This window comes from Aegilops tauschii, chromosome 2 (genome assembly GCF_002575655.3).
Source record: "Aegilops tauschii subsp. strangulata cultivar AL8/78 chromosome 2, Aet v6.0, whole genome shotgun sequence".
Lineage (NCBI taxonomy): Eukaryota > Viridiplantae > Streptophyta > Magnoliopsida > Poales > Poaceae > Aegilops > Aegilops tauschii.
Window position 1 is genome coordinate 224,826,909 of NC_053036.3, and position 16,672 is coordinate 224,843,580.

The 16,672-nt window shown below is 46.9% G+C and overlaps 1 pseudogene; it reads right to left on the bottom strand.

The window, feature by feature from the left end:
• Positions 1-5,935: 5,935 nt before the first annotated feature.
• LOC109763771 (mRNA-decapping enzyme-like protein) overlaps positions 5,936-16,672 on the bottom strand; it is a 35,272-nt pseudogene continuing 24,535 nt past the window's right edge.

Genomic DNA, 16,672 nt, shown 5'->3' on the forward strand with positions numbered 1-16,672 from the left:
ATTAATTAAAAAGTTAAATAACTTAATTAACTAGGGACTAATTAGCTTAATCACTGGATTAATTGAAACTGAATTAATTAACTAGACCTAGTCTATGACAGGGGGGCCACCCCCTGTTCACCAGTCAAACTTTGACTGGTCAACTGGGACCCCCTGGCCCACATGTCATCCTCTTTGTACACTTTAGTGTACACAGAGCTGGGTATCCCTAGCAGTTTAGTCATTTATTTCGAATTGAATTCAATTCCAGAATATTGTTTAAACTTCAAAATTCAATAGAAAATAATCCGTAACTCGGATGAAAAAGTTTTATACATGAAAGTTGCGTAGAAAAATATGATGAATCCGAATACGCAGTCTGTTCTTCTGCCATGCGTCTCTAGCATAGCGAACCTGCAATTGTCCCCGTCTGATTCGTTTGTCCGAAAATGCCAAACTTCAGGAAAACTTTCCCGGATGTTATCCCCCTTTGCCGGTACTGTGTAACACTGCGTTACACCCCTAGCCCTGCCTGTAGTCATGTCATGCATATGTGTGCTTTGTATTTACTATTTATTTCCCCTCTCCTTCTCTGGTAGACCCCGAGACCGTTGCTGATGCCCCTGTGATCGACTATGTCACCGATGACCCTCCTTCCGTTCCAGCAGAGCTTCCAGGCAAGCCCCCCCCCCTTGATCACTCCGATATTGGCCATTCCATTCTCTCTCATGCTTGCATTAGATTTTGCTACTGTTATTGTTTGCTCCTATTCTGATGCATAGCCTTCTTATGTAACCTGCTCATTGTACCTTACATGCTTATCCTAAACTGCTTAGTATATATTGGTTAGTGATCCATCAGTGACCCCCCACCTTGTCCTTGTTGCCCCTGCTTCATCATCGATGACTCGGTCAACGTGATCGACGACCAGAGCCCGACACCTCACATCACATCACGCCCTTTTGTTGCTCGATTCTGCAGAGTTACTATCGAGTGCCGAGGGTGATACCTCGTAATGCACTCCTGATGATAACTCTGTAGTGTAGCTATTCGGTTGTGGTCATCGAGGGTGATTCCTCCTTCACCACTCCTGATACGACTCTGTCGTGCAACACCTCAAGTGTGAACTTCGAGGGTGATTCCTCCTATGTTCACCTTGATGATTACATCGAGTGGAATCCGCGGAGGGTGATTCCTCGGGGTTTCCCCCTTGATGTTTGGACACACGGTTACCTTGACTTTACTTGAGGCCTTTGTGAAAGTCGGGCGGGCCCGGAGAGCACCCGCAAGATGTTACAGTGGCGGTTAGCTGTTTAGCGGTATCACCCAGGAGGGGTGGTCGCTCCGGACTTGTCCCGACAGCCGTCACTTCTTTTAATAATGCACTAACAGGTTTGGGTATTTGTTCTGAGTTGGACTTTGGCCTTTACGCACTAACCACAACGCGAGAATAGTTATGGGCCTCGACGTCATAGTATCAGCCGAAGCTTTGTCAGATGTCCAATTCAGCATTGTGGCCGGGCTGGATCGTGCCATCTAGGAAGAGGTGGTGCTAGTATCCCCTTGTGCACAACGACCCGGAATGCAAGGGGCGATGGGCCCAAGACCCCTGAGCGCTTAGGATGTAGACCGACGGGGATCTCTCTGCTGAGCCTAGGTAAGGCTGCGACGTGTTGATCTTCCGAGGCCAGGCATTGACCCAGGAAAGTGTGTCTGGCCAGAGTAATCAAGCGTGTAGGGTAATGTGGTGCACCCCTGCAGGGAAGTTATCTATTCGAATACCGTGTTCATGGTAACAGACGTTCAGACTTATATCCTGGTCTATTACAACTAGAAATGGATACTTGAGATATGTGATGGATATGTCGGCTCTGGGATTGCTTTCTTGCAGGGAGTCGAGGAAGGATCTCTGGGCGTTAATACTACAACATGCTTGTTAAATATAAAATGCTATTCTGTACTCTTCTGAATGCTGCAAGATGCTTGAAGACGCTTGAAGATGCTAGTCTTCGATAGGCTAGGCTTTCCCCTTCTATTCTGGCATTCTGCAATATAGTCCACATATACAATCCTTCCTTTTGATACCAATGCATACTTAGTATAGATCTGATGTTTGCGAGTACTTTGGATAAATACTCACGGTTGCTTTGCTACCCCTTTCACCCGTTCTTTCTTTTTTCCGGCTATTGCAACCAGATGGTGGATCCCAGGAGCCAGATGCCACCCCCGACGACTACTACTAATACCCCGAGGGTGCTAACTACTACGTGGAGACCGTTGATGACCGGGAGTAGTGAGGAGGTCCGAGGCAGGATACCTTGCCTCTTCGACCGTTGATGTTTGTGCTAGCCTTCTTAAGGCAAAACTTGTTTAACTTATGTCTGTACTCAGATATTGTTGCTTCAGCTCACTCGTTTGTATTCGAGCTTTCGTATTCGAGCCCTCGAGGCCCCTGGCTTGTAATATGAAGCTTGTATTATTTTAATTTGTGTTTAGAGTTGTGTTGTGATATCTTCCCGTGAGTCCCTGATCTTTATCGTACACGTTTGTGTGTATAATTAGTGTACGATTGAATCGGGGGCGTCATAAGTTAGTATCAGAGCTGACTGCCTGTAGGAACCGCCTTCCAACTCCTTGCCGAAGTTGAGTCTAGACTTAAAAAATTGTTTTACTAACATGGCTATGTGACTTACGGGCCCACGTCGCCATTGGGTGGTAATAGGATCTTTTATTCCTCGTCTATACTTTTGGACTCTGATCTCTCTTCTATTCGGGTTAAATGATTTTGCTAAATCTGACATTAGGTTTCATGATCACATCCACCTGGAGATTTGTATTATGCCTTTCTTAAATTAAGGGCCAAGTTCTGCTACACAATATTCACTGACCGTAGGATCCTGTTATCGAGGGCACCCTACATCGTCACTTGCTAATCCCTCAGTCTAGTGGTTTTCCCTGACGCTGATGTAGCCTTTGCTATGTCTCATTGTTTTATCTCTCCATCACGTGCATGCGTGCCTCCTAGTCTATCTAGGGTAATGTGTTGTCCGAACTCATACGAACAGCATGTAATTGGCCCTGCATATGTATCTGTATGTCTTCAATGACCACTGTTTTGTACATACTATGCCTTTGCTCATTGTTCCTATTACATCATGAATGACTCCATACACTTGCTCCACCCCTTGCCTTGGATACTAAGTGGGTGGTGGGTGGGATGTAAAATTCCCCGTGGCTGGCATCAAGTACAATCCGATCGTAAACCGAGGAAGGAATGTCCGTGATGTTCATTGTCTGGATCCAATCTAACATCTCGTTCAACAGGAAGAGATCGGTCGGATCCGTCTCCTAGAGTTCTTCGGAGTCAAACTCTAGTGTGTGAGGGGCGTGTCTGGCTAGGGCTGACCCCTGGTCTCCGGGCACCGAAGCCGTATCTGGGCTTGAAGCCGGATCCATGGCAAGGTCTGGCCCGAAGATAGGGTCGGAAAGAAAGTTCGAGACTAAATCTTCAGGGTTTTCGGGTTCCTTGGGCGTGGCTGAGAATCCGGTGAAGATTAGATCGCCCCAAGCATCAGCGATGTACTCTAAGTTACCGAACCTGATTTCATACTCAGGGGCGAAGCTGTTGACCTGGTCAGGTTGACCGGCCGAGTTAGCATGCAAGATGATGCCGCCGAACGCGAAGAGCTGGCCAGGAACAAAGATGTTCCCAGGGCAGATGCCATCTCCAATGACAAGGCGAGCCATCGATCCTTCGGCGATTCCACAACGGAACTCTCAATTAAAGCACCAATGTCGATGTCAAAATCGGGGGATCTCGGGTAGGGGGTCCCTAGCTGTGGATCTTGGATCAATGGGGAACATGAAACACAGGGACAGTATTTACCCAGTTTCGGACCCTCTCAAAGAGGTAAAACCAATGTCCTGCTTGATTGTATTGATGTATATACGATGATTACAAAGTCGGTCTACCACAAGATCAGATGAGCTAAACCCTAGGTGAGTAGGATGATGATTCTTCTCCTAGCCTCTACAGACTAAAACCTCTGGATTATGTAGAAACCAGGGGTAACTAGGGTTAACACATAGTCGGTTACCATCAGGGAATAAACATGGCGATTCTCCATCTTGACTTGGAGGACACACCAAGGCTTTAGAGGTTTTCTTCCTGTACACGGGTCACCTTGTAGTTCGGCCTTCCGATAATAGTTGTAGAGTGGCCCACCTGTCCGGCCCCCATAAGAAATAGACCGGCATCCCGAGGACCCCTTAGTCCAGGACTCCCTCACCCCCTCCCCGACCCCCGCGTCCCTCCTCGAGCCGACACGAGAGGAACCCTAGACTGTCGCCGCCTGCCGCCCCCCATTCCTCCCCTCCGCCTCACCCCCGTTCTGGGCCGCTGCTGGGCAAAGCCTGGGCAGGGCCTGTGGTGGCTGGGCCTCTCCTCGGCGCGGCCCCCCACTCCAGGGCCATGGTGCGTTGCCCTATCACAGGCGGTGCTTGGTGGCGTGGTGCTGCGAAGGCGCGGCGGCGGCGGCCCGACGCGGTGGTTGCGGGGGTGGCGTGTGCCCCGTCTGGTGGTGCTATCTTCAGCTGCGCCAACCTGTGGTGTCCATCCCATCCTAATCCCACCCTCTCTAGTTATATGTCTGGCCGTCCAGGACACAGATGTGGCAGCCGGCAGGTGTGGTGAGGCTGGGCCCCCACGGCTGCAAGGCACGGTGGTGGTGCTGGCGGTTCCGTTGGGGGCTAGGTGTGGTGGTAGCCGAGAACGGAGCTGGGGGACTCTTGGAGATGCGGTGGTCTTGGCGGGGACAATAGCAATATAGTGAGGCGGCCTAGAGGTGGCGGTGCGTACTGAAGGCGGCGGCGCGAACCATCGTGCAGGTTGGTGGTGGCACTGCGATGGCTCGGCTAGGATGGAGTTCCTGGCCAGCAGCGAACGTCTGGGCCACCTCTGGGCTGTGTGGCGAGCAGAGATGCTCTTCCGGTGGTGCCACCGTGGGAGTTGTCCGCAGCTAGGTGTTGGGTCATCGCAAGGCTATCACTTGGAGCACTTGATAGCCTTTGATGGCAGACTTGGCCCTTGCTGGAGGAGTTGGATGGCTGCGGTTCCTTGGCTAGGTTGAAGGTGTTTGTTGAGCGGCGTTTCTCCCTATAGTGCGGTTAGTCGGCGGTCCTCGACTTTGCAGCTACGACGATGAGGTGCCGCGGTGGTGGCTGTGTGAAGCGTCTTGGACGGTGTTGCCCAATTCCTTCCACATGTGAAGATGCGCGATGATCGGATGAAAATCTTACACATCTTTTGCCGGGCCGGCAGCGATGACGCTCGTTGTGTCGTTTCCCTCCTTGGAGGCGTCATGGAGGTGTATTCACCATTTTCCTCACTCGTGTGGAGTTGGTTGTTGTCTCCACGGGAAAGCCGTGATTCGATTGGATCGGCACAATGGTAGCGTTTTCTACGCCGCTCCTCTACTGGGAGCATCATGTTTGGGGACGCGGCTTGGTTCCTCGTCGCTCTCCTCCGGTGTTCATCATGGTCCTAATTTGATCCTCGATGGCGCTATGCACGGCGTAGCTGCTGCATCCAAGACGATGTCTCCCTCGGATCAGATCAAGTCCTACCATTCACTTGCCACCTTCTCTTAGGCATTTAGGGTGGATGGTGCGTCGACAAGCGAAGTTCAGGGGGAGCGGTTGGTCTATGAAGGTGCTCGGCATGGGTCAAGACGTGGTGTTGTTAGCGCTTTTGCTTTGTAGTTTTGTATGGTCGTTGTTGGTGTGCTATTCTTGCTACGCTCGTTGTTTGCAATGAGTGGTGCCTTTCTGGTACTTACAATTATGTCTTCTATAAAGCTATGGTACGCCTAGGCATACTCTCGGAAAAAAAACTATTGTGTTAAATCAGTGAAGTTTTAAAAAATGTTGTGTCGAATCAATAAAGTTGGCGCCTTAGTTATAAATTCAAGAAGAAAGGTGTAAGAGGGAGAGATGAGTAAATAACCTTCCACCGGTACTCTGACTACATGTCAGGTTGGAGATAGTCACATATTACGTAGTTCACCAATAAATCACATTAGCATGTCTTCTACAAACTGAATCACAGGCCTGAGAAAAGACAAATGTCAAAATAATGAACCAGGATTGAGGGGGGGCTGCTCTCCCTTCAAGATCCATTATTTCCCTTCGTGATCTCCTGGTATACTAAATCGATGAAATCACCGTTCTGGAAGAAACAAGAAAATCATACTTATGGGATGCAGAAATGTGCTTAGTGAATAAATAGAATAAAACCAAAGAAAAAGAAAAAATAAGATCCATGTTTCTAGACTTATAACGAGAGGTTTAAAATTCTGGTTTGACTTGAAGCTTGTAATGAGCTACAATTGAAGCTAACATCATTCAAGAAAAAACAATTCGCCGATCCAAGAAACGTCGGTCAGGTGAATGCATACAGAGAATTTTAACACTAAAAGTCGACAGAATAACATACCGCAACGAGCCTCAGTAATGCATCCCTGACTTTGTCTCTGGACAGTTGTGGGTTGTAGACTGGTGCTGATGCAAGAGATGGAGATGGATTTGGTGGTGGAAATGGCTGAAGTAATGGAGTCCCATATGGTGGCGAAGGCGAAGTGGTAGGTAATGGGAAGGCCCGAAGCAAAGGAGCACTTTGTGGTTGTTGAGTGCTACGAGGATGTTGACATGGCGCAGTTGGTGCTCCAGAACTATTGCTAGCCACTATCTGCGAAGACATCAATGCTGAGAAAAGTGATGGATTTACATGGTTCGAGGACCTTGTTGTAGCATCAGTGCCGCCATGAACATCATAGGGTATCCCAGAAACTAAGGGTTGTGAAAGAAGCAAATGATGCAAGGCTGGAGGCTGCGATGCAGCTATACTTGGTGTGTGAAGATAAAGTAGTAGCCCCAAAAGATTGATTTGGCTGTCCTTCAACTACTATACCAGAGGTACCACGGACGTTCGCAACAGTATGTTCCTAGGAATTCACATTTAACCACAAAAACCGAATCAGAGATGCTATAGTCAAGAAATTACACAACAAAATTAAATCCGAATGAAGTTAAGTTGTAATTCAGATAAGCTGGTCATAATACAAGTAAAATCAGAGAAAAATCTTGGTAGTTTTGATACAGTGAAGAATGCAGACTAGGGGTCCTCTTGTGCATGGTTAGTAGTTGGTATGATATTCGAAGGTGGCAATTCTAGGGGACCTTCAACCAAACCAGGTGCTGCTTCTAGCTCTTCAAATTCACTTAAACAGGATACATAACAATAAAATCCACCACATTAATAACAGCTTTGGATATGGCAAAGATGTTATTTAATGCAACACAAAGTGTAACTATTAACAAAAATTGTTCAACTCTTGCTTGCCAAAACAAGATATGACCTCATGCACCGTTTTGAAGTTATTTGTACTTCTGCATTCAAAATATTCCCAAGAGATTCATAGTAGAGCATATGAAAATATGCGAGAACCCCGGGAGATGCATATTAATGTTGGTGCACCACATTACGGTATTTTAGTCCCTAATAATACTAAAGCTATATTGTGATGTTCTACTGTTGACACAACGTTTATCATCTAGTCAAGGAGAAAAATACATAAGTATTTCAAGTACCTGTTGATCGAGGGAATGTTTGGCTTCAGAGGACCTTAGCGAATGCATTCAGTATCCTGAAAATTTGCATAAGAGATGTATGTCTCACTTAAGAAAGAAAGAAAGATACGAGAAAATTGCAAAAACCACAAGCTTAGATCATTTCAGCCTTAAATTCTGCTGAATTGCAAATGTACTAAATGAACAAAGGTATGGTGGTGTTGATAATATGTGATTTCTCAGATTTTTGCATTGATAATCTAACTAATTGAAAAAGTTTAACACCTCAACTGAACCACCAAATCATGAGGTGGCAGTCAAACAACTTTGAGCAGATAATTGTAGCAGCCAGCACTACAGCACGAGCGCCACTGCATCAATATAAGATTTTGATCTGATCAAACTGTTCTGACCAAAATAAACTTATTGAATATCACACCAACATTTCTACTGAATAAGAAGGAATGAAACATTTAGAGCTTGTTCTATGACACATTACACACCATGCTGGGGTGTGCAACAGATTGTTAATGATGTGATTTAGTACCAATAGCATGCTGAGATTTGTTTCTTTAGCATATCGTGCATGACTTTGCTTTATGATTGTTAGTGCAATTAGGTTAAGAGAACATGGTCATCTTATATCTAGGATATTCCAAAAGTGTGTTTCAAAGTTTCAAAATTTAAGAAAGAATTATGAATGTACATGTCGAAACACACTACCACCTTGCAGAAATCATTAAAAAATATTTTTCATTTGTGACCTACGCAAAAATAAAGAGGGTCCAAAATAGGAATTATTTGCTTTGATTCAAAAGATATTCACACACGTTTAAGAGGGCAGGAATCCTTAGAAATTTTCCAATGTGAGTTGTTTGATTTGTAGGACTAAACTCTATATGAATTTTTTCCTAAGGATTCCTTTACATGGCATTTCATACGAAAGTTTACAAGGGCTTCTTTAATTCACAGGGTTTTAAAAACACAGGGATAGGAAAACGCATGATTCTAGTGTCATGTGATACGTCTTCGTCATATCTACGTTTCCAAACACTTTTGCTCTTGTTTTGGACTCTAATTTGCAAGATTTGAATGAAACTAACACAGACTGACATTATTTTTAGCAGAACTACAATGGTGTTGTTTTTTGTGCAGAAATAAAAGTTCTTGGAATTGGATGAAACTTTTTGGAGATTTTTTATGGAATATAAAAAAATACTAGGGCGGAGATCCATCGGAGAGGGGCCGACCAGTTGCCCACAAGGCAACAAGGCACGACCACCCCCTAGGCGCGCCATGATGCCTTGTGTGGCCCACGTGGATCCGATGACCCTAATCTTAAGCCTATAAATTCCTTTTCTCGAAGAAAAAAAGAAGAAGTTTCATCGCCTTTTACAATACGGAACCGCCGCCACCTCCTGTTCTTCATCGAGAGGGCAGATCTGGAGTTCGTTTGGGGCTCCGGAGAAGGGGATACGTCGCCATCATCATCACCAAACCTTCTTCATCACCAATTTCATGATGCTCACCACCAGGAGTGAGTAATTCCTTCGTAGGCTTGCTGGATGATGATGGGTTGGCTGAGATTTGTCATGTAATCAAGTCAATTTGTTAAGGGTTGATCCCTAGTATCCACTATATTCTGAGATTGATGTTGCTATGACTATGCCATGCTTAATGCTTGTCACTAGGGCCCGAGTGCCATAATTTCATATTTGAACCCTTTATGTTTTCATGAATATCTTTGAGTTTTTATCCTATCTTGCAAGTGATAAGCACCTATTATATTTATGATCCACATGCCCCAAGGTGACAATAATTGCGATTCTTTCCGGTGATTACCGTAGTTTGAGAAGTTCTTGTATTCACTATGTGTTAATGCTTTGTTCTGGTTCTCTATTAAAAGGAAGTCTTAATACCTTAGATGTCCTTATGGACCCCGCTGCCACGGGAGGGTAGGAAAAAAGATGTCATGCAAGTTCTTATTATAAGCACGTATGACTATATACGGAATACATGCCTACATTACATTGATGAATTGGAGCTATTGTGTATCGCTCTAGGTTGTGACTATTATATGATGAATACCATCCAACACAAATACCTATCATTGATCTAATGTTGACACTTTTTCTTATTGATCTTTGCTAAGTTACTTTTGTTGTTGTTGTTGTTGTTGTTCCAATCATTACAAAATGCCTATTGTTACTGTTACTATTGCTACTGTTACCACTGCTATCAAACTATCATACCATTGTGCCACTAAACACTTTACTGCGGATATTTCGTTTTCCAGATGTGGTTGAATTAAAAACTCAACTGCTTATACTTGCAAATATTCTTTGGCTCCCCTTGTGTCAAATCAATAAATTTGGGTGAAACAATACCCTAAAAAACTGTTGCAATCCCCTATACTTGTGGGTTATCATCATGCACATTCAAATCCTATAGAATTTTTGTTTGTTTGATTGCATCACAGGAAAAACGAATTGTTTTTCCAAAGAGATTTAAGCGAATGAAAATTCTTATGAAATATCGTGCAAAGGAACCCTTAGGAAACCCACCATGTAGGACTCAAACTATGAATCAAACGACCAACATAGGAAGAATTCCTAAGGATTTTGTTTCTCCAAAATTCCTATGAAAATCCTTCAAATCAGAGAGGCCCAGATAAAGCCACGGTAACATCAAACATACCGTTAAATAATCTTGCCACTCAAGGTGATTCAACAAAGGATGTGAGGATTCAGGCTATGGTGCTAAAAATAGTGTGCCTTGTCAGAGCAGATACAAATACAGTGCTACATAAAATTTACAGAGGAGCCAAAGAACAGATGCGAGTATTATGCGGTCCGGGAATGAGTGGTAAAAATAAATTAGCATGGCATCCCAAGAGATTAGCATTAGCATGCCGCATCGCAAGGCCCTCAGGTCCATCGCTTTGCTCTTTCCATGGATGATTTGGAAACATAGGAACGTGTGCGTCTTTGACAATGCGATGCCCTTGATCGATTTGCTAGTAGATAGGATCAAAGATGAGGCCCGCTATTGGGCAAACGCCGGAGCTCAGGGGCTTAGGGTTGTTCTGCCCACATCCTGGGACGTCCACTGATCGGCCGCTAGCAATATAAAGTCACCTCCTAGCTCTCTTTCTTTTCAATGAAATGAAACGCAAAGGTCCTTTGCGTTTTCTTGAGAGAGAAAACGATCCAGCTGCGTAGTATATGGCATATAAAAGCTAGGCTTTGGCCATGTATAGAGGGACATTAGTTTTTGCCGTGACTTTGAGAAAAGAAGTCAAGAAAGGCCCAGAGTTCAGGAGACGCAATCACGTCTATTTTCTATGATTTCCATCAAGAAAATTTATGAGTGATAGAGCATTGATCTCCACATCGATACCTACTGGCTAATCTGAGAGGATCATTATCTTTATTCGTGTATCAGTCGTGCACGGGTAGATACTATTATTGGAAGCTGCAAGGAGAAAGAATTTTTGTCTGATCTCACGTCACTGTGGAAGATCGGAACAGTGTCAAGCACGTGGTTAAACTCGTGCATCATCAGACCATGTCAAACCTTTTGGAAAGAATCCTTTGTTTTTTCTATGGTGCAACCAAACAAACTTCAGCACAAACACAATCATGAGGGAATCAAGTGGAGATGGTATTTCGATCCTATAATTTTTTTTTAAAATTGTGTCTTTTAAATACTACATACCAGAAAGGCCCTAGCACGTTTTTTTGTTTGCACACCTAGAAAATATGTATGGTTTCATGAACAATTGCTTAACCACATAATGTAGCAGTTCCTACATGTCTTCCTAGGGCCTCTTTGATTCACCGGAATTTCAAAAAGCTGGAATAGGAAAAATATAGGATCGGAGTGGTATGTCCACTTCAATCTATAGGCTCAGGAAACCACGGGAATTTGGATCAAAGAGTGTCTAATGTCACAGGAGAAAGTAATAGTACAAATAGGTTAGAGTGGATGGAAATTTTCCTCCAAAATATAGTGCGAAGAAAACTATGAATCATGGTACATAGGAATATTTTCTTAAGGATTCTAATCCTAGGAATCATGGTATATAGGAATATTTCTTAAGGATTCTAATCCTATGAATCATGGTACATAGGAAAATTTTCTAAGCATTCAAATCTTCCAAAAATCCTATAGAATTCCTTTGAATCAAAGGAGCCCTTAGATTTTTCCAAATGCGAAATAAAAGTTTTTGGGATGTCAAATGTCCAGAAACTAATTGACGTTTTTGCTAAGTTTAACATTCTAATAGCGTGTGCTCAGTACATGTCATTATCCATGCTTAAACCCATATGATGCAAAGCAGAGAGATTGTATCTTTGAGCTAAACTAGAGGTGGACATTGCTGATGCAGGTTTTACATGGAAACATGATGGTTTCTAAGCACTTAATTTTCTACTTTTAGATATAATTATAGTTCAAACTTTATTTTCAAGCCAACATAACAAAATGTTAACATAACTAGAAAAATGTTTAATCTCCAACAACTAAGCAGATTCATAACAGAAAAGGCAACAACGAATGGACCATAATCTAGTTGAATGTAAAATTAAACATTATATAAGTACTAGTAAACATCTAGTTAGAGTACAAGTCAAAAACAACTTCCTTTTTTGAACATTGGAAGGGTCACGAAGGATCACAGCACGAGAACAGAATCCAATCGATAGAAAAAAGACCCGCACCGCTTAAGGCAACACGAGCAGTGAACTGTACCCCGACCACCAGCCGCTGCATCCTACGTGACGGTGCTAAAAACCGTCAGTCTCGATAGGGTGGTGCGCAGGACCAAAGTACCAAAAGGGATCGCACACGTCGAGTTTACCCAGGTTTGTGTGCTCATCGTGGAGTTAATACCTACTCCAGCTTTGGTTTTTGATTGATGTGGGTTACAATATGCGCGGAGATGTAACCCTCGAGACTATGACTATGATGTCAGATGCCTCGAACTACCCCTGGCCTCGCCCTATAAAGGATGACGGGGCCCGGGGTTACACGTTTGCTAACGGACCTATGGTGCAGATCAGACGGGGTTCATCTTGCCTTGCATGCCAAGATTGGAACATTATGGAAGGAGAACTTCCTGCGGAGCGAGGGGCCCTAGCTTCACCTAAGCCTGCTGGGCCCTGAGCCCGGCATAGCAACCGGCCTCCCAACCGGCAGGCCACCCTGGTATCAGACACTGTCAATAGCCCCCAAGCTTTTTCTGGATCTTTGGTTGTGTTTCTGCTTGCACCTATCAAGGACGAAAATCCAGACGGGCTCCTCTCGTATGAAATGAGCAAATTGATCCCCCTTGGCATTACCCGTCTTTATTTGGCTCTGCTTCTCTATTAACCTTTATGAGCAAATTGATCAAGGTGTCTTATGTGGTTCTCTGGAAGCATATCGGGGTGCCACGCCGAATGTGGCTACCTCGTTGGAGGGTGCGCCGACGGCATGATATGGCAGGGTTTGTTTCATCGGCATTTGATGGTGTTCTGGTCGTGATTGGTGGTGCGCTTGCTAGATTTTCCGCTGTGTTCGATGGCCGGTGGGGGTTACGTGCCCATTGTATCTAGTTTTCGCCTGGTTTTCTGTAATTAATCGGGCAATTCTTTTCTTCTATATGAATAGGCAAAGCTCCTGCTGGTTTCTCGAGAAAAAAGGGGTCATGAAAGACAAATACTTTCATTAGATAAGCTTGAAAGTACATTTTACATTGGGACCCCCCAAGAAAATGAAGTTACAGACTAATCCCAAAATTTTACAAAAAGGACCCTAGATCATGTTGCAAGATTGCAATTCAGTCCTTGCAACGGGCTTTGGCACCGAGTCTGTCGTCGTTGGGGAAGAAACCACCTGGCATGATGGTTTACCACAGCACGACCACCGGCGGGTTTCCGAACAGAAGGTTTGTACAGACCAAGTTGATCCCAAACTGCCTCCCCTTTGGCTCGTCGGTGGGAGGAATCAACGGAGGCTGCTTCAAAGTACACCAACACTCCAAGCACCCACCTTTTGACCAGAATATACATCAACAAGCTGCCAAAGGCGACCGTCGATCTCAAGAGCAAGCTCCTCCCTAAAGGGAGAGGTGCTTCTGCCGGCACCATAGCCCTGACGCACAACCACTAAAGGTAAGCACCGAGGACAAAAAAACCAAACTCTCAGCTCGTTGGCCACTTGCTTTCCATCCTTCCACATCTCATGTTCCTCCCTTGTGGTGGCTAGAAGAGCAAAAACGGAAAAGGAGCAAGAGCAAGATCCAGGTTACCTCAAGGGAAACCCTTGACCAGGGCCTCAGATACGGTTGACCAGCCATCTCCAGTGGGCTTAGCTCCAGCCACCAAGGCCGCAACAAATATTACAAAGCAACCAACTGATAGAACCAACGATAGGCGATGGGGCGGAAGCAGCACAGACACGCACAAACGAACCAAAAGAGAAAGAAAAAAGAAACAAATGACGACAACGCCGGATCAACAAAAGAATGAAGACGCCTCGCAACCACTGCGCCCATCGGAAATGTCCCACCGAGCTCCTAGACTCTGAAGCGCCGGTACCAAACAACACCTCCAAGAAGGGATGCGACGATGTCGACGCTGCTACCAAGGCTTTCCCCTGGTACGCGATGAGAAGAGAGGAAGGGTAGCCCATGACGCCCTCCAGGAAGGTCCGGCGGCACCCTCAGGCTCCACCACGTTGGTGTCGGTCAAGCCGACCTGGATTTCTCCCGATCCCAACCTTCACCTCAGGCGCTCCGGAGCCCGCCACCAAACCGACCACCACCCTGCGCCAACATGGTCTTGAACCTTCCACGCCGTCTCACCACGGCACCATGAAGTGAGGTCTGCACACCGAAGATGAGCCGGGACTAGAGGCAACAACACCGTCAGCACACGGGAGGGCTCAACCTCCACCGTCAACGACGGTAGCCGACCGGACGTAATAGCAAGAGCATACCAGGCCCGTGAGCCCACCGGCCCGGCCAAGCCCTCATAGGCCTGTAAATCTCCCGCCTTCGCGCTGCAACAGGCATGCCGTCGGCGTCGCCACTCCCAGTCTGAGCTGCTCCCCACCGCGCAGAAGACAACGAAGCTGTGCCAGGAGCCGGTCCGCTAGGACCCAGATGGGGCCCGCAGGGCCCAGATCTGAGCCAGGGGCGCACCGCCGACCACCACGCACCACCAAGCTACCCCGCTGCCAAGGAGCCGCGCCGACACCTCGCCCGCCGCCGGCCACTGCTGCGGGGTCGCCGAACCGTAGCCAAACCGAGGAACACCGCCGCCGTCCCCTGCCCCAGGAAGGGGAAATGGGCACGCGGGTACAGGAAGTCCCGCCGCCGCCGACACCACCCGGAATAGCACCGGGGGCGACCGCCGGCTGCGGCAGGGGAGGAAAGGAGAGTTGGGCTGCCAAGGAATAAGAGGGAGGCGCGCCGCCCCGGCCACCTCCCTGGGATGCGGCGCACGGGCGGATCCGAGAGGGGAGGGAGGAGCGGGGCCTGGCCCGGGCGGCCGGCGGTGGCGCGGGGGCGGTAGGACTGCCTGCGGCGGCGGGAGGTGGCGAGGAGGAACCCTAGCGAGAGCCTGGGTCGTGAGCGGTTCCAGATTCGGTTTATTTGGAGAAGAAACCCAACCCATGTAAATATGGCACAAGATCAAGACCCCTCTACCACTCCCCTCCAGCCAGCATGGCCATCGGCGGCAGTGGGGTGGAGAGAGGTCGGAGCAGAAGCGGTGGTTGGGTGCAAGGGATAGGAGCGACACGGAGGCCAGTCCACCACAGGGGCAAAGCAAAAAGTCTCTTGTCATGGAGAAACAGGTTCCAAGTCAAAAATATTATCATGTCTTTTTTCTCCAATACGCACAAGTGTGTGTATCATTCATTAAAGAAGAAGGCGGGAAGAGTCCCGAGTCCATGGTTACATTCCAAATTTACATGCGGGGTTAGCCAACACCACCAAACACACAAGACACTACTCTCGATCCGGCCCTCCGTCTTCTACCTCAAACCCTACAACGTTACCTTTCATAAGGCCAGCCCTAGCCCAGAGAGCGCCCTCCTCCTTAATCCTAAGTAAAACCGCAGCAAGTGACGGGATAGCCCGGTTGAACACAATATCATTTCGGTGCTTCCAAATGCACCACATCCCAAGTAGGCATTTTGCGCGAGTGGACCTACGATGGGCAGATGGATGATCCTGACGGAGGCACCAATCGCCAAGGCCTTCAACATCTTGGGGCTCGAAGTCAGTTCTGTTTGTGAGGTCACCCAGCCAGTGCCACACCTGCTTAGCAAACACACTGCCAACAAGGAGGTGTTGAATAGTTTCGTCATCCTAGTTGCAAAGTGGGCAGGAATCCTGGTGAGGTAAACCACAGCGGGCCAGCCGGTCGGAGGTCCAACATCTGTTCTTTAGGGCAAGCCAAGTGAAAAAGTGGCATCACAAGGGCGCCTTCGACTTCCAGGTGAATGCCGCTGTCTGGGAGACGACGCGCCCCATGAATCCAGCGGCATAGGCAGATCTAGCAGAGAACTGTCCGTCCTTCTCCCAAGACCAAGAAAGTGAATCCTCAACATCGTTCAAGATCTGCCTTCCAGAGATTAGGTTCCACAACCATATGAACTCGTTCAGAGCTTGGGGCGAGAGGTTGGGGACAAGGTCCCGAACCCAGCTATCATTGGGTAGAGCATCGGCAACAAGCTTTAATCTTTTAACCTAGTCCAGAATCAAGCTATGAACTGTGGGTGCAATCTCCTCAATTCTCCACCCGTCGAGCCATCTAGCATCCTAGAAGAGGGTAGCTTTTCCATTGCCAATTGTAGTATGTGCTGCCGCATGGACTATACCCAGAGCTTCTGCCCGAACAGGGATGTTAAACTCAGCCCACGATCGGGATCGATCCGCACGCTGCAGCCAAGCCCACCTGGCTCGCAGAGCCTTGTTGAGCCACTGAAGATTCGGGATCCCTAGGCCACCCGCCCACTTGGGAGTGCACACAGCGTCCCAGGCGACAGCACAGTTACCTCCTCTCGCATCTTTCTT